Consider the following 19183-nt stretch of genomic DNA (forward strand, 5'->3'; position numbering starts at 1 on the left):
AATACGAAGCTTCACAGTAATACCTTTCATGCTACCCAGTTCTCCATTAAAGACTTCTGCATGTTTCTTTAAGATGGTGGGTAAGCCTGGATCATTGTGTGACATCATGTAGACTGATGACCAGTCTAATTTTATTCCTTCCATCCACGAATGTTCCAGTAGGGAGGGGTAGTCTCCTTTAACTACGTAGTGTGGTAACTTCCTAGTTTGTCCATTCAACTGAACTGTGACCTCAGTGATAGCTCTCACGGTTACTCTTTCACCGGTATATGTCTTTAACGCTAGGTTAGCTGGCTGAAGTGGAAGGTGCTTTAATGTCTTTTTGTAGACTGTCTCTGACATAAGAGATACTGCTGCCCCGGTATTGATCTGCATTCGCACAGGCTGCCCCTCTAGCAAGGGTGAGACCCATTAGCCATGCGAATCCCCAGCTATAGTCAGCACGTTCAGTGATAGTTCCTCCTCTGAAGTGTCACTTGCCTCTGTTTTGTCCTGTTCTACAGAGCGGACATGCTTCTTTGTCTTTTGTCTGAATGTTTTTTTTCTTCCTTCCGTCTTTGACGTTTTCTCTGTGTCCTTTTTATTTCTGCATGCGCGCTGAATATGTCCCTTTTTACCACAGCTGTGGCAATCCATGTCCACACACCAGCATGCAGACGCAAGATGCCCCATTTTGCCACAACGGAAACACGGCCCTTGACTCTCTGTTCTTACTTTGTGCACTTTTTCTGTTGCACCCAACTGTTGAGCTTCCTTAGCTGCCAATTCCATGGAAATACTGATTTCAATGGCCTTTTGTAGTGACAGATTACTCTCTGTTAATAGTCTCTTCTGTATGGCTTCAGTTCTCATACCACCCACTAGCCTGTCTCGTATAGTATCATTTAGCACGTCATTAAACTCACAGTGCTCTGATAGTCTTTTTAGTGCAGCTACAAACATGTTCACTGTTTCTCCTTCTTCTTGGTTACGCCTGTGGAACCTAAACCTCTCAGCTATGACTAGGGGTTTGGGTGAAAAAGGCCCTTTTAGTATCTCCACAATTTCGCTATATTGGGGCAGAAATTCAGGTCGGGGGCTTGCCGCGCGTGCTTCATGTGCTTCTTGTAACACTTTGACACATTTAGTGCACGTGTAATATGCGTCCTCTATTATGCCCATTATATAAAGTGATTTCCAAGTATTGTGAATTCTAAAACAATTTCTGATGCTAACAGTATTTTCAAACACTACTGCACAGCTCCAGTAAATGAAGGGTCATCAAACATGTACTGAACTGAGAGCTGTGCACTCTATTAAGCCACCTCAATGTTCATTTCAACATATGTATTGTTCTGAGACCAAACCCTCTTCACACAGCTGAGAGCACATGAAGCCCATTTACAAGGAGGCTACATAAAGAGAAGGTAGAATCAGCACAGTGCTATAAATGTGTTTCTCAGTTATTTCTTTCACTATTTTAAAATACGTTATATGGTTTGTCCTTTGTGATATGAATTGCAGTCATTTTTGCCTTACAGCAGTGTATAGTATTTTGCTTTGACTATAGCAACAGGCACCAAAATTAGGGCTTATAAACCATAAATAGCACTCAATCACTCATCTTTTTGACTCTTAAATCTCCATTTTTTACCGGGATGTCCTTGGGGAATGCAATGTGTTTGACACAGCATTCACCCTCTGTGTCACCCGCTTTCTGCAAGCTTTTGTGGTGGTGAAGCACTGAAGGGGACTTAGGGGAAAATATTCGGTTGATTAGCGCCTCCCGTTAGCGCCATAAGAGGGCGCTAATGGGGCGCAAAGCAACTAGCGCCTGGGCGCGGCGATATTTGCGCCGCTCGCGAAATTGACCAGACATTTTGCAGCGACGCTAAACACTACCGCCATGATCTCCTGCGTCCACAGAGCGTGACGTTACTCGAGCGTGCAATGCCCTGTTAGCAACCCAGACTGGATATTGAGTGGTGCCCCCCTGCCTTTCTGCCTGCCGCTAGCAACGACAGGTTGAGGGGAACGTTTTGCAGTCGGGAAGGGACTGGGGGAGCGCAATTTAAAGGCGGCCGCTTCCTGCCTTTTTTTGTTGGGGACATTTTTGCACCAAGCATTCTGAGAGAGAGAGAGACTTCTGGAGAGATTCAACGCAGTGTGAAGGAGTTTTAGGTACTGAGCAGCACTTTGCAGGTTCATTTTGATTTGACCTTCCTTGTATCGATTTAGAAGAGACTGTGGGGGCTGCACTCTGAGCTCTTTCTCTGGGCCTCTCCATTGTTCTTTCCAGCAGAATTGATGTACAGGTCTCTCCAGGCCGAGATTTAAGGCTGCAATGAGCAGGGTGTGGCTGGAGAGCAAGATCAACCCTCCCCTTTAAGAACTGGCCGGCGCCAGTGTGTCTGTGTTCCATTGCTAACTGACATCACATGAGCTCTGAGGTAGCACCTCGCTCCTCAGCGCTAGCGCCTTAAGAGAGGTGTGTAGCGCCTGATTTAGCGCTCAAATCAGCTCCAGGGGTGATAGAGGCCAAGTTTGCAGTCGGAGGCGATAATTAGCGTCAGGCGCTAAACTTTGCGCCCGGCCGATAACTGTGCCACAAACGGGGCGATACCAAATTTCTCCCCCTTAATGTTTTACAAAGATTGCATCCACCAGTTTTAAGTTTGCGTGATCCACAAATCATTCTTCTCTCTACTTTTCTGCAGCCATAGCAACAATACATCTGACCAGAACAACTCAGTATACACTGATAGCGGCTTTGTCCCAAGACACCTCAGAACTGGATTGCCTGAAATAACAACAGAAAATGCTGGAAAAACTCAGCAGGCCAGGCAACATCCGTGGTCTAGAGCCGTCTTTTGTCTCCACTAGTCCTATCACCATCTCGTCTCGTTTTGAATACCTCTCAATGTCTCTTCTTCTCTTTTGTTCTCTCCCAGCCTGGCCTCTTAATCCATTTCATTTCCTGTGCCTCTTTAGTCTTGACAAAGGGGTTTTCACCCGAAACGTTGACTCTATTTCTCTCTCCACGGATGTTGCCTGGCCTGCTGAGTTTTTCCAGCATTTTCTGTTGTTATTTCGGATTTCCAGCATCTGCAGTATTTTGCTATCGTACTGGATTGCCTGTACCTGCCATTGTGCCACCAACCACATGTACAGACCCTAGAACACCTACCGGAAATGACCAAGAGAAACTATTTTCTCAGGCTTTGGGCCATCATGTAGCCACCTGCAGAACTGTGTCATCTACTGCATGTACAACCTATACCAATACTTATGTCACTGTCAATGCAGTAAAGGTCACCACCCCTACAACTTTCAACCTCAGCATCCTTCCAGGATAGCATAGGGATTACTTGTAATCTACAATCCACACATGTGACTGCTGCATTGATCAGCATCACTTCCAGCTCTTTTCCCACTGAATAATAATAGTGGCATGACTCCACTGTCTGATTTGACTGCACGCCAGCATTTCCTGAAGTACAGAGGGTCATTGATAGCAATCATGTGGCCCTATGAGCATTACATTCCCGTTCCCTCCTCTGCCACCACTACTTGCTCCTTTAAGGTGTCAGCCTCAGCTTAGTGGCAGCACTCTCACCTCTGAGTCAGAAGGTTGTGGATTCACGCCCCACTCCTGAGACTTGAGCACATAATTTAGGGGCTGACACTTCAATGCAGTACTGGAGGGGGTGCCCTTTTTTGGATGAGATGTTAATTCAAGGCCCCATCTTCACTCTCAGGTAGATGTAAAAGATCACTATTCAAAGAAGAGTAGGGAAGTTTTTATGGTGTCCTGGCCAACATTTATCCCTCAACTAACATTACCAAAACAGATTATCTGGTTATTTATTTAATTGCTGTTTGTGAAGCGTTTAGGATGCTTGGAGGTTGTGAAAGTCATATATAAATGCAAATTTGTTCTTTCTTTCTTACCTGTACACTGCGGCTACTAACACTACCTCCTGAAGCTCACTAACTATATCCTGTGGGATGTGTATAGCTGCACTGATACTCGCAAATGTTGGTGAGAGATATGCAGGGAGCTGGGATGTGCTGTTTTGTTCTGGACTATTGGCAGCGATGGCAGATTGCTCTTCCAGGTCTACATTGAAAGAAAAAGATGAAATGTTAGTATGCTGGCTCCAAGAGACACCTTCAAACAAAGCTTGCATTGCAAGATGGTGGGGCTGATTTTTGTCTTCAGGTCTCAATCAGTTCTACATGGTTAAGAACTTGCAGAAATTCTGCCTGAAAAATCAATTAGGAATAGTGCTCAATTCTCCAATGTAAGCTTATTTCTCCAAATATTCACAGCACTAGGTGTAAACTCACGCAAGAGCATAGCGGGAAGTAAGTTTTGTCAAATTTATAGGATGGGGACAACAGAAGGGAATGTTACAAGAGGGAGACACAAATTCAGAAAGCCTTTGATGAAACTCATAGGCAGCTTAACCCATTAACAATCTTTGACAAGGCTGAAGGAGCAGAGGGTTAAGAAATGTCACACAAAAATGAAGGGAAAGGGAATCCTGGCTGCAGGCATGAATCTGTAGACAAGTAATGGAGCAGTCCAGCACCTGACTCCCAGTTTGAGAGCTGTTGAAGTCGTGATGGTCTGCATGAGGTGACTGTGAGGAGAATTGTGTCTGTGTCACTCCACGGTCCCATCAAATAGAATAGCATTGCAGCTTGCCTGCAAGGAAGTAGCAGCCCTGTTTCAAGCCAAGCTGACAATTATTGTCATTGCATGTGCCAGCCCCATGCTGCGTGGTATTTGCAGACATCCGTGCAGCAGATGGGATAGTTTTGCATTTGCCTGTCTGCTGGCCCAAATACTGAGAACACAGGTCCCCGTGGTTTAGTCAGGTAGGTGTACCAGGGCTTTCCGAAATGTTTTGGCATCATGCAGGTACAGGCAATTAGGCAAAGGTAGCTGGTATAATTCGCCAACTAGACAATAGCTATTGGGAAGGAAGTGAGTGTCACTCCTTCATTGACTGAGACACATAGATAGTAATCGAACAAAAGGACACATGGGTTGTTGAGTTTTGAATAAAGGACTGTGAGACACAGTCTTGGGCCTGGAGCTGGGAGCTAAAAATGATAGAATAATCATTAGTGACAACTAGCACATAGGCGTATGAAAATTTAATTGCCAGAAGGAAAAAACAAATATTAAAAATGGCCTAAAAACACTTCGGGTTCGATTTTGCCATTGGGGGCAAGCTGGGGCGTGTCAGGTGGTTTCCGTGTCAGGACCCCGACTCTGATGTGAAGTGGGAAAAAAGTGCGATTTTGCCCTAATTGGGCACTTGGGCCTAGAAATTGAGTGGGCTTAGCGCCCAATTAGTGGCGCTAGAGGGCCTTGCGCCGGACTTATAGCCGTTTTGCAAATTGACTTGGGCCTTACCATCGGCGTTAGCCTGTAGCGCTGCGCCGGCACCGATGACGTCATCGGTGTGCGCAGCGTCCCGGTTGCCGTGGTAACCCGGCCCCAAGCCCAAATTCAGTTGCGCCCGCCTCGCCCGTGGCAGGCGCAACTAACGAATGTGAAAAGTGTTCTTACACGCCTTTGCGCCGGCGCATAAAGGTGGAGCGGCGGCCGGCCGCGTTCCCGGCGGCCGCCTGCCCGCACCTCCCTTCCCGGACTCCTGCATCACCCCCCCCGCGGCCCTGATGAGTGTGTGCTGCGAGCCCGGCACTTCCCCGAGGTGCCGGGCTCAGATGTCGGGGGAATCCGCCGGACAGTTGTCGGCTGCAGGCAGCTCCTCCTTAACAGAAGGAGGAGGCCTGCAGTTCCCCAGCCTGCCGCACCGCATCGGGTGCCGCAGCGGGGGATTAGCGCCGGGAAACCCAATTCAACGCCCGTTTTCAGGCGCTAAAACCCTCCTTTAGCGCCCGCCGCCGTCTGGGGCTGGCGCAACCGAATTTTCATCGGGCGCTGCCACATTAACGCTGGCGCAAAATTTCTGGCGCTACAGCCCTGGCGAGCCCACAACCCAATTTCTAGGCCTTGATTTCTAGTGTGTGGAAACCCCTGGCCCAATGAGTCTTTTCATACAGAAAGTCGCCTCCGATGACATCATCAATGCTGCTGGATTTAAGGCCTGCAAGCAGCCTTGCTTCTTCTGTAGACTGCAACCTTTATGGCCATTGTTGCGATCGCTTCATTCAGAAACTATGTCCAGCAGTAGGCCAAAGTGTGCTTCATGGTTCGATGAGGCCTCCCTCCAATTTCTGGTGGAGGGAGCAAGATCAAATAAGGAGGTGCTCTTAAATAACAACAGAAAATGCTGGAAAAACTCAGCAGGCCAGGCAACATCCATGGAGAGAAATTAGAGTCGACGTTTCGGGTCTAACACTTTTTCAAAACTGGAAAGGAAATGAAATAGATCGAAAGGCAGGGCTGGGAGAGAACAAAAGAAGTGAAGAGACATTAAGAGGTATTCAAAATGAGACGAGATGGTGATAGGACTAATGGAGACAAAAGACAGCTCAGATTAGGTGTGAAATGTTCTGGCAGAATGAGAGACAGCTGCCATGTGGGAGAGAGAAAAAAAAGGAAAGGGGGGGAGGGAAAAAACAAAACAAAGGGTGGATAAAAAATATAAGTAAAAATGTAATAGGGGCCGAGGTTATGATCTGAAATTGTTGAACTCGATATTGAGTCCGGAAGGCTGTAAAGTGCCTAATCGGAAGATGAGGTGCTGTTCCTTGAGTTTACATTGAGCTTCCGTGGAACAATGCAAGAGGCCAAGGACGGTGAGGTCCGAGTGGGAATGGAGCGGTGAATTAAAATGACAGGCGACCGGAAGCTCGGGGTCACCCTTACGGACTGAACGGAGGTGTTCCGCAAAGCGGTCACCCAATCTGCGTTTGGTCTCCTCAATGTAGAGGAGACTGCATCATGAGCAGCGAATACAGTATACTAGATTGCAAGAAGTACAAGTAAATCGCTGTTTCACCTGGAAGAGGTGTTTGGGGCCCTGGACAGTGGGAAGGGGGGAGGTATAGGGGCAGGTGTTACATCTCCTGCGCTTGCACGGGAAGGTGCCAGGCGAAGGGGAAGGGGTGCTGGGGGTGATAGAGGAGTGGACTAGGGTATCTCGGAGGGAGCGGCCCCTACGGAATGCTGAAAGGGGAGGGGAGGGGAAGATGCGTTTGGTGGTGGGATCACTTTGGAGGTAGCGGAAATGGCGGAGGATGATCCGTTGAATGTGGAGGCTGGTGAGGTGAAAGCTGAGGACAAGGGGAACCCTATCGTGGTTCCGGGAGGGAGGGGCAGGGGTGAGGGCAGAAGTGCGGGAGATAGAACGGACACGGTCGAGGGCCGTGTCAACCACGGTAGAGGGGAATCCTCGGTTGAGGAAAAAGGAAGACATGTCGGAAGCACTGGTGTGGAAGGTGGCATCGTCGGAGCAGATGCGGCGGAGATGGAGAAACTGGGAGAATGGAATAGAGTCCTTACAGGAGGCGGAGTGGGAGGAAGTGTAGTCCAGGTAGCTGTGGGAGTCAGTGGGCTTGTAGTGAATATTGCTCAATAACCTATCCCCATAGATGGAGACGGAGAAGTCGAGGAAGGGAAGGGAAGAGTCAGAGGTGGACCATGTGAAGTTGAGGGAAGGGTGGAAATTGGAGGCAAAGTGAATGAAATTGTCTAGTTCAGGGCGAGAGCAGGAAACGGCACCGATACAGTCATCAATGTATCGGAAAACGAGGTGAGGGAGGGGACCTGAGTAGGACTGGAACAAAGAGTGTTCTACATATCCCACGAAAAGGCAGGCATAGCTAGGACCCATGCGGGTACCCATAGCAACACCTTTGATTTGGAGGAAATGAGTGGAATTAAAGGAGAAGTTGTTCAATGTGAGAACAAGCTCAGCCAGGCGGAGGAGGGTAGTGGTGGATGGGGACTGGTCGGGCCTCTGTTCAAGGAAGAAGCGGAGCGCCCTCAGGCCATCCTGGTGGGGGATGGAGGTGTAGAGTGATTGTACGTCCATGGTGAATAGGAAGCGGTTGGGGCCAGGAAACTGGAAACTGTTAAAGTGGCGGAGGGCGTCCGAAGAGTCGCGGATGTAGGTGGGAAGAGACTGGACAAGGGGAGAAAAGATAGAGTCGAGATAGGAAGAGATAAGTTCCGTGGGGCAAGAACAGGCTGAAACGATGGGTCTACCAGGGCAGTCCTGTTTGTGGATCTTGGGAAGGAGGTAGAAGCGGGCTGTGCGGGGTTGGGGAACTATGAGGTTGGTGGCCGCGGGGGGAAGATCTCCAGAGGAGATGAGGTCAGTGACAGTCTTGGAAATGGTGGTTTGATGTTCGGTAGTGGGGTCATGGTCCAGGTGGAGGTAGGAGGAGGTGTCGGAGAGTTGGCGTTCAGCTTCCGCGAGGTAGAGGTCAGTTCGCCAAAGGAGGTGCTCTTCCCTTCCTCAGGGAGGAAAAAGTCTCCCCAGCAGACTAAAGCTGTGTGGATGCAAATGGCCCAGGATGTCAACTCAATCTCTATGTGCCGCAGAACCTGGCTGCAGTGCAGGAAGGGGTTTCATGACCTTCTCCGCACAGGAAAAGTGAGTATGACTTTCCCATCACCCTCAATCTGATCCCCATCACCTCTCCTCACCAGCACTCTGCTTTGCCAACCTCTTCCTCCACATCCCACTTAACACTGACATCCCTGCACCCTTATCCATTCCCTCTCTTTCTATGGTCACATTCACTTAACTATTCGATCATGCAGCCCCCACACTCCCTATCACTGTGATGCAATGACAACAGCTTACAACACACAGGGAGGGCCCGATGTCTCCTTCTAAGAATCTATGCTATGGATTCTCTACACTCACTCCTTCATTCTCACTCAAACTCCACTTGTGTCCCTAATTGCAGGAAAAGAGAGCCCACAATAAGAGGGAATGAGTGAGGACAGGAGGAGAGCTACCCTCAGTAGCCCAGCACACCACCTTGGAGGAGGCGGCCCTGGAAATCGCCGGTGTCGAGGAAGATTCGCAAGTTGGGGACGGACAGATGGGTGCATCACCGCAAGCTGGTGACAGAATAGTTTGGCGTCTCTCTCATTGACATCGCATGAGTGACTGATAATGATTCTGGTGCTCTAACAGATTCACTTATGATCATCTGCACAATTCAATGTGCATGCAACCTTTACCTCACATCTCTAACTCTTTCCTTTACTCCCCCAGAGGACCATTGACAACCCCCGTCCCCACTGTCCAGGAGGAACAGCCTAAGCTTCAAGACCCCTCAGAGGAAGCTGCAACCTCTGAGGGCATAGCGTCAGCAGAATTCAGCGCACCCAGCACCAGCGCAAACACTCACACCTCGGTGGGACCCTCGCGAGATAGAGTAGTGTTGTCACCTGGTGTATCACAGCTCACAAGTGAGCATCAGCAGATGATGGAGACAGCGACAGCAGTGGAGAGTCCTCGTCAGAGGGCGCAGGACTCTGCCAGCTTGGCTCAGCTGCATGTTGACCCTGTGCCTCCGGGTCCATCCAGAAGGAGAGCGGCGCTGGAACTCCAGGAACAGGTACAGCAGACTCTGGCAGGTTTTGTCTCCAGGGTCGCTGCGAGTGTGGAGCGAATGGAGAAGTCCATCGCGAACATTAGCAGAGCCTTTGCGGAGGCATTGGCGCATGAACGCATGAACACGGAATGGATGGCAACCTCTGTGGAAAGGATGGCTACGGTAGAGGAGTGGATGGCTATGGACATGAAGGAGCTAAGTCGCCAGAGTGTTGAAAACAAGTTCATTGTTTAGAATAGACTGGCATCTCTTGAGGAGCGATGGTCAGCTATTGAGCATCAAAACCAGACCTTCATGGCAGAAACGGGTCCTCATGGCCCCCCTGCAGTGCAGCAAGGTGCTGACAAGCTACTTGCTAGCTCTGAAGTGGGCTGACCCATGAGAGAGATGTTGGTGGCATACAACAAGGAAGTGGGGGCTCCTCTCCAAGCGCTCACATGGCCATGCCACTGCAAAGCCCTCGGTCAGAGCCCCACTAGAGTCCTCACCCAACTCTAGCTGTTGGACGGCGGGCGGTCTGGCGGGTGGTTTCACTTGTTCTGGCGTGACGACGGTGGGCGTCTCATCCCTGCACAGCTGCAGGAGCAGCAGACTGTTGCCGAGCCCTCACAGGTTCACAATCCCAGAGGACAGCCGCCAAAGGTATCAAGACAGGAGTAGCAAGAAAGTGAGCAAGGGACCTCCACATCTGCTGAAGCCACGGGGGAAGCACCACATCGGAGCACGCGTAAGAGGAAGATAATGCACAAGTAGTCACAAGGGTAGTCACTTGGGTGTTATGTTGTAGGAATGGTCAAATTCCTATCTAGAGATTGAGTTCGACGCAGGCAATCAATCAAAAAGGCTTTTAATGTCAAACTAATGAGTTTAAACAGATTGATGCAAGAGAACTATGAATACAGGTCTTAACAGGTCGAAGGCTCCACGAGGACTGCCAGGGCGGTCCCGTGGATGGTGTCATGACGTCATCACATTTTTCCCGCATTTGGGTGATCACGTGATTAGCAGCATGACGTCATCGCGTTTGCCCGTGCTCTTAAAGGGACCGCGCACTGTACATGCAAACAGTATATACAATGGTACAGATTTAGTCTGTAGCTAACACATCGTTAAAGGGAATTATATACAGTTGTTCAGAGTCCCTCAGTGGCTCTGCCACATGCGCCCCCCCAGAATTGTCTTTAACGGAAAATGTCAAACGGTGAGGGGGTCTGACAAGCCTGTCAGAACGACTCCTGTATTCCCGAAGCGGAAGCTGTTGGACGGCGGGCGGTCTGGCGGGTGGTTGCACTTGTTCTGGCGTGACAACGGTGGGCGGCCGACCTTGTTTCGGTGGCCGTGCGGTCTTGACGGGACGGTCAAGGTCCAGGTGTGCTGGCTTCAAACGGTCGACCGAAATGTGGTCCGGTTTACCACCGACATCCACCTTGAAGGTTTTGTCTCCTGCCTCTAACACGCGGAAAGGACCAGTGTATGGGGCCTTGAGTGGATCCTGGTGAGCATCGTGGCGGATGAACACGTAGTCGGCTTGTTTCAGCTCCACTGGAACGTGAGAGCCCTGAAACCCGTGATGCGATGTGGGAACCGTCGCGAAACATCTGGCTGCTTCCTGGTGGCTGATAAGCTGGCGTGAGGTGGACCATGGCTCCGTTGGTGTTGGCAGGAAATCCCCTGGCACTCGCAGCGGCTGACCATAAACGAGCTCTGCCGCGGAAGAGTGGAGATCTTCCTTGGGGGCTGTGCGAAGGCCCAACATGACCCACGGCAGCTTGTCTGCCCATCCAGCGTCTTGGAGGCTGGCCCTCAGTGCGGCCTTAAGTGATCTGTGAAAACGTTTGCACAGACCGTTTGCTTCTGGGTGGTAGGCTGTGGTGCAGTGTAACTTGACACCGAGTCATTGAGCCACCGCATTCCAGAGTTCGGCGGAAAACTGTGGTCCCCGGTCCGAAGAGATGTCAGCAGGCACTCCAAAACGGGCGACCCATGAAGAGATGAACGCCCTGGCCACATCCGCCGAAGTAGTAGATGACAGGGGAACCGCCTCCGGCCATCTGGTGGTGCGATCTACTATGGTCAGGATGTGCGTAAAACCATGGGAAGGTGGAAGTGGTCCTACCAGGTCCACATTAACATGGTCAAACCGTCGCTCAGGAACTGCAAAGGTGGCCAATGTAGCCTTGATGTGGCGCTGTACCTTGGTCTTTTGGCAGACCACGCAGGTGTTGGCCCAGTCGCGAACATCTTTATGCATGCCCCGCCAAACGAACTTAGATGACATTAGCTTCTGAGAAGCCTTCATTCCTGGGTGTGACAACCCATGTATGGCGTCAAACACCTTGCGGCGCCAGGCGACCGGCACAATAGGGCGAGGGTCCCGAACGGAGACGCCACACAGCAACGTGGTACCAGCCGAATGAAACCTGATGTCGGCCAACTGGAGGCTAGTAACTCCCTGTCGAAAGTACTGTACGCCCGCTCGTTACGCTGCAGTTGACAGCTGAAGAATGCCAACGGCTGCCACGTCCCGTTCACCCACTGCTCCTAAACGGCGCCGATTGCATAATCTGACGCGTCGGTGGTGAGGGCGATGGTGGCTCCTGGTAGCGGGTGCGCCAGCATGGTCGTGTTGGCTAAGGCGCTCTTGGTGTCGGTGAATGCCCGGTCCATGTCACCCGTCCAGCCTACCGGATCCTTGCCAGACTTGCCCTTGAGGGCCTCGTACAGGGGCTGCATGAGCAGTGCTGCCTTAGGCACGAAATGGTGGTAAAAGTTTACCATGCCGAGCAAATCCTGCAGGGCCTTATGTTCTGCAGGCGTGGAAAGGATGTCACCGCCTCCACCTTCGCTTGCAAAGGAACCGCTCCCTCTGCGGTAATGTGATGTTCCAGGAAATCAATTTGATGCAGACCAAACTGACACTTGGCTGGGTTGATAATCAGGCCGTGTTGGCTGAGGCATCGAAAGAAGGTGCGTAGATGAGAGATGTGTTCCTCCTTATTAGGACTGGCGATGAGAATATCGTCTAAGTAGACGAAAAGGGACTTGAGGTCCCACAGCACGGAGTCCATGAGGCACTGGAAAGCCTGGGCATCCTTAAAAATTCGAAAAGACCGAAAGGGGTGACGACTGCGGTCTTCTGGATGTCTTGCGGGTGCACCGGGACCTGGTGGTAGCCTCGGACAAGGTCAACCTTGGAAAAAACGGTGTTTCCTGCCAAATGGGCAGAGAAATCCTGAATGTGGGGGATCGGGTATCGATCAGGAGTGGTGGTGTTGTTTAGGCACCGATAGTCGCCGCAGGGCCGCCATCCGCCTCCAGGTTTCGGTACGATGTGAAGAGGCGAAGACCAGGGACTATTCGACCTGCGAATAATCCCTAAGCGTTCCATTGTTGCGAACTCCACCTTCGCGACCGCTAGCTTGCCAGGTTCGAGGCGCCGGGCCTGCGCGTGGACTGGGGGGCTGGTGGTGGTGATGTGGTGTTCCACACCATGTTTCGTGGCCGTGGAGGAGAACGTGGGCCTGGTTAGGTCTGGAAAGTCGCCTAGCAGGCGGGCGAACTCATTCGGAGTCGGGAAAGCGCAGGAGACGGTGCGCGGCATGGTGTTACTACGGTGGCAAGGGATAGAGTGAAACGTGGCCATGTTGATCAGCCGTCGGTTCCTTACGTCGACCAGGAGGCCGTTGGCGCACAGGAAATCTGCACCGAGAATGGCTTGTGAAACCTTGGACGTAACAAAGCACACCTGGACCCACCTTCTGCCGAAGGTCCGAATAGCTCCGCCATTAGCCGCTTCGAGGGGGAGGCCGTGCCTCCCAGCCTGTACATCAAGAGCTGATGCGGGTAGAAAGCTGCACTGCGCTCCGGTGTCGCACAGGAACCGACGACTGGAGAGGGTATCTGTGATGAAGAGCAGCTTGCCTGCATTGCTGATTGCCATCGCGGCCACGGGGCACCCGTTAGACCCGTTCTTCATTGGACGGAGTTGTTGTTTTTTTTTGAGAGAAGCTGCAGGGAGGGCGGCAACATATCGCCTTCACGCCAAACCGCGCGTGGTAGAAGCACAGCCCCATGGGCTGAGGAGCTGGGGCAGCGTCTGTGGGGGATGGGCGCCCCGTGGCAGCGCAGTACTGTTGCGTAACAGCGAATATTTTGTCTGCCTCGGCAGCGAGCGCTGCGCAGTCTTCGACCTCGGATCTCGCCAAGGCCGCTTGCACTTGCTCTGGTAATTGGCTGAGGAATAACTCTCTGAAGAGAAAGCATTCTGGTTCGGAGCCGAGGAGTGTGAGCATTTGGCTCATCATCTCGGAAGGTTTGGAGTCCCCGATCCCGGGCATAGCGAGCAGCCGACGGGCGCGCTCTGATTTCGTGAGCCCGAAAACCTGTAGCAACCGCGCCTTGAGGGTCTCATACTTGCGGTCCGCTGGGGGGTTCCCGAGAATACTGACGATCCGCGAGGCGGTAGAGCTGTCGAGTGCGGAGACCATGTATAAGTATCGGGTCTGATCCTCAACGATGCCTCTCAGGGCGAACTGGGCTTCAACTTGGATGAACCACGAGGTCGCTTGTTGCTCCCAGAACTGCGGCAGCTTCAACGAAACAACGTTTGCCTCCATGCTGTGTTCCTTTTGCGAAATCCGTTCACAAAAGTTGGAGTCACCAATGTAGGAATGGTCAAATTCCTATCTAGAGATTGAGTTCAATGCAGGCAATCAATCAAAAAGGTTTTTAATGTCAAACTAACGAGTTTAAACAGATTGATGCAAGAGAACTATGAATACAGGTCTTAATAGGTCGGAGGCTCCACGAGGACTGCCAGGGCGGTCCCGTGGATGGCATCATGACGTCATCACGTTTTTCCCGCGTTTGGGTGATCACGTGATTAGCGGCATGACGTCATCGCGTTTGCCTGTGCTGTTAAAGAGACCGCGCAATGTACATGCAAACAGTATATACAATGGTACCGATTTAGTCTGTAGCTAACACATCGTTAAAGGGAATTATGTACAGTTGTTCAGAGTCCCTCAGTGGCTCTGCCACAATGTTGTGTTTATTTTTGAAATGCCATTGCTTGTTGTGATAAAAAATTCTGATTGCAAACTGTTGGAGTTGTGGCCTGTGTCATTTCGCAAATGGGACTTCCACATTGAGGGCTTAGAGTGACTTGCAATTGTCAGTATGGTGGTCAGAATGATAGGAATCCGTAGGTTCTTGTCCATTGTCGATGCTTTGATAAGAAGGTGTGAGGCAAAAGTGTTTGATTGTGCAGGCTAAGCAAATCTGGCCAACAAGAGTGCGTCCCTTGCATCCCGGGCAGCAATGTGGTCGCACGCTGGTGCCTTCTGGCCTGTGCAGCTTCAGGTGGGTGAGCAGCAGCTTGGCACTCCTGTTGTTGCTGCTGTTGTTCATGGTTCTGCTGCTGCCATGGCTGGTCTTCGTCTGAATCTGATGTCCAGGAGGAAAGGAAATAAATGGTTCCCATGCTTCTGGTATATGCCTCAGTTGAGGAAGCACTCAGTCAAGGTGGGGAAAGGGGTTTCCCAGGAGGTCACATTGGAGATGGGTGCCAGGCTCCAAACTTCCACAACAATGAGTATGCCTGCTAAAAGTTCCCCCAGACCTGAGACAACTAAGTTCTGCCACCTGCAAATGATCATTGGTGAAAACTTCTTTTTAATGATGGAGCTGCAGCTGTTAGTAAATTCACTTGTGAGGCCGCCAGGATTAACTGGCGTGTTCCAGAGGAGACGTGCAGGACGGGGGAAAAGTTTGTGTAAAGCCCTTCAAAGATATCAGTCTATCAACATTTTTTATTGTAAGTTGCACCTTGAATGCATATCCTGCTGATCTCTGGATGTGTAGAGTGAGCAATTAAAGAGCTGTAAACTTCTATGAGATCTTTGCATCGACCAACAGTAAATATGCAACAAGTTGACAGGCAACCCTTTATGACATGCATAGTTATGCCATGTACCTACTAAATGGACTGTTGGGTTGCCTTATCTTGGCAGTTTCCTTAAGGTGTGCCATCTTCTTCTGTTCCCAGTGAACAGCATTTACCCTGGTCACCATCTCCTACCAGTCATACTATACTGCTGAACTCTACGGAGGGCACCCTTAAGTGCCAAATAGAGCAACCTTCCTCACATCCACCTAATGCAGCAGCACTTCATTCACTCAGTCACAAGAGTTTGGGTACTGTGCCACACCAACACTTACCTGTCTCCAGGTTTGTTTTTCTCTCCACTAGTTTTTGCTAGTCACTTCTTTTGCACATACAGCTCTTGGAAAGTCTAGCAACTATTTTAAAACTCTTTAGGCTAATGTTGGACCGGATTCAGACCTCCCCTCCACACCTCGGCGAGCTCGAGGTCACATGCTAATCATCTGTTCACTTTCCATAATAAATGATGGCTGACCCCAGAAGATCCCAATTTGAGGGGGAGGGGGGAATGACCAGAAAATCTACTCCACTAACTGTAATTCATATATCACATAAGCTGGAGTGCCCGGCGGTGCCGAGGCTTTTTCGAGGGAATGTTGTTGTTGGAAGAGAGAGAGCGAATGGGGGGGGAAGAGAGAGAGCGAATGGGGGGGGAAGAGAGAGAGCGACTGGGGGAGAAGAGAGAGAGCGACTGGGGGGGAGAGAGAGAGCGACTGGGGGGGAAGAGAGAGAGCGACTGGGGGGGAAGAGAGAGAGCAACTGGGGGGAAGAGAGAGAGCGACTGGGGGGGGAAGAGAGATAGCGACTGGGGGGGAAGAGAGAGAGCGACAGGGGGGGGAAGAGAGAGAGCGACTGGAGGGGAAGTGAGAGAGCGATGGGGGGAAGAGAGAGAACGACTGGGGGGAAGAGAGAGAGCGACTGGGGGGGAAGAGAGAGAGCGACGGGGGGAGAAGAGAGAGAGCGACTGGGGGGAAGAGAGAGAGCGACTGGGGGGGAAGGAGAGAGAGCGACTGGGGGAAGAGAGAGAGCGACTGGGGGGAAGAGAGAGAGCGACTGGGGGAAGAGGGGGGAAAGAGGGGGGAAAGAGGGGGGAAGAAGAGGGGGGAAGAAGAAGGGGAAGAAGAGGGGGGAAGAGGGAAGAAGGGAAGAAGAGGGAAGAGAGGGGAAGGGGAGGGGGGAAGGGAGGAGGGGGGAAGGGGAGGGGGAGGGAGGGGGAGGGAGGGGAGGGGAGGGGGAGGGGAGGGGAGGGGAGGGGGAGTGGGGAGGGGGGAGGGGAGGGAGGAAGGGGAGGGGAGGGAGGAGGGGAGGGAGGGAGGGGAGGGGGTGGGGAGGGGGGAGAGGGGGGGGGGAGGAAGGGGAGGGGGGAGGAAGGGAGAGGGCGGGGAGGAGGGGAGGGAGGGGAGGGAGAGGGAGGGGTAGGAAGGGGAGGAAGGGGGAGGGGAGGGGGGGTGGAAGAGAAGGGGAGGAGGAAGGGGAGGAAGGGGGGAGGGGGGATGGGGGGGAGGAAGGGAGGGAAGGGGGGAGGGAGGAGGGGAGGGAAGGGGAGGGGAGGCGGAGTGGAGGGGGGAGGGGAGTGGGAGAGGAGGGGAGGGGGAGAGGGGAGGGGAGGGGGAGAGAGGGGAGGGGTGGGGGAGTTGGGGAAGGAGGGGGGGAGAAAGGGAGTGGGGGAGCCAGCAGACCCTCTCCCCCCTGCCGGCGATGGCTCCGCTGAGCTCCGTGCCGCCCCACGCACTGACATGCCGAGCGCAGCGCCCCGGTGAGCCCGAGCCCCGCCCTCCCGAGGCCGGGCCTGAGACGGGCCGATTGCGGCTGGCCGGGCCCGGTTGCCTTGGTAACCCTCCTCCCCTCTCCGCCTCCCGATCTCCAGGCCTTGGCCTGAGCGGCCGACAGCAGCTGGCGAGCCCGGTTGCCGGGGTAACCCTCTCCGCTCCCCCTCCCCGAATGAACCGCGAGGAGCTTGCAGTGAGCCCAGCCAGCCTTTACCAAGATGGCTGGCCGCTGGTTCGGAATCGGGCCCAGCGGGGGGGTGAGGGGTGGGAGGAGCTTGCCACAAAACAATTGCCTAGGGTCCAGCATGGCTGGCAACAGACGCCCAGGCTTTGAGGCCTACCTGCAAAAACGGGGAAAGGTAGGAAAATTAATGAGATTAGATAAAAGATTTAGAAAGTAATTAACTTTTTTAAAAAACAATATGGCCTAGAAATTCAGTGGCCTGCGCCACCAGTTTGCGCCCAAAGAGGGCACTCAGTGGCTTTTCCGCCACTGGCCACACCTATCGCGATATTTAGCGGGGCGCTAATGGCAGCGTTAGCCTGTAGCGCTGCGCCGCCACCGATGACGTCATCGGTGTGCGCAGTGCCCCGCTATCGCCCCGATGGCCATATTTGGTCACGCCCGCCTCCTCAGCGCCAGCCGTAAATAGCGACCGGTACACAGGGGCCTACCTGTGGCAGTAGTAGGGCGCTAGTTAAGGTGGAGGTGCGGCCGGCCGCTTTTTTCGGCGCCCGGCCTGCCCGCACCTCTGTCCCCGGCCTCCTACACACCCCCCCCCCGCGGCATTGCCGGCTGTTTCTCGAGAGCCCGGCACTTCTCCTTGGTGCCGGGCTCATTTGCCGGCACTCGCGAGCGGGGATCGCGCTGTTGCAGGCACCTCCCCCTTAACAGTGGGAGGAAGGCCTGCAGTACCGCAGCGTGCCGTGCCGCAGCGTGTGGCGCTGCGGCCCTTTATCGCGCCGATATTCAGTTTCAGCGCCCAAGCGGGGCGCGGGGAAGCCTCGTTTAGCGGCCCGCTTCCATTTGGGGCGCAGAAACTGAATATCCGGATGGAGCAAGTGGCTCCGCACGCTAGCGGTAATTCCAGCGCCCAGGCGAGCTTGGCGCCCCAAACTGAATTTTTAGCCCTATGTGTTTTAAAAGCAACTTTTTTTTTAAAGACGCAGAAAGCGGGAAAAAGAAATGAAAAGTTTGGAATCAAGATGGCGGCGACTCACCTCGTTCAGAACGATAAGGCCTGCCACACACGCACCGATTGGTCGACCGTCAGGTCACCGAAGTGTAGGATTGGGTCAATCGTCCCATCACGCGACTCTAGGAGGGCCCCCGCCCGCACCGTCGCCAGGAACCCGCCCCCGCCACACAGCGACTGGTCGACCATCGGGGTCGCTTGACCGTTACGATTGGTCGACTTCGACGTCACTCGATTGCTAATGAGCGGATAATGAGATGCTAATGAGCGGAATTTTGAACGTTTTCTGGATACAGTGGGCGCAATTTTTGTCTCGCCGAAACGTAAATACGCTTACGACCGTTCCGGAATCGTAAGCTTTCTTTTGATGTAATGCATGTGTAGGTACGCTCTATAACTTTAGAGTGTATAGCCGGACAGACACCACCGAAGGACGGACAGACAGACAGACAGACAGACAGACAGACAGACGTATCCTTTTATGTATATAGACTAGCTGGAGGTGCCCGGCGGTGCCTGAGGCTTTTTCGAGGGGATGTTGTTGTTGGAAGAGAGAGGGAGAGATGAGCGACTGGGGGGGAAGAGAGAGACCTGGAAGAGAGCGACTGGGGGGGGAAGAGAGAGAGTGACCAGGGGGGAAGAGAGAGAGCGACTGGGGGGGGAAGAGAGAGAGCGAGTGGGGTAAGAGATCAGAGCGTCCTAGTGGGGGAAGAGGGAGACGCGAGTCGGGGAGGAAG

Source organism: Somniosus microcephalus, chromosome 1 (assembly GCF_052327205.1).
Source record: "Somniosus microcephalus isolate GS21.2 chromosome 1, FLI_Smic_1.0, whole genome shotgun sequence".
Taxonomy (NCBI): Eukaryota; Metazoa; Chordata; class Chondrichthyes; order Squaliformes; family Somniosidae; genus Somniosus; species Somniosus microcephalus.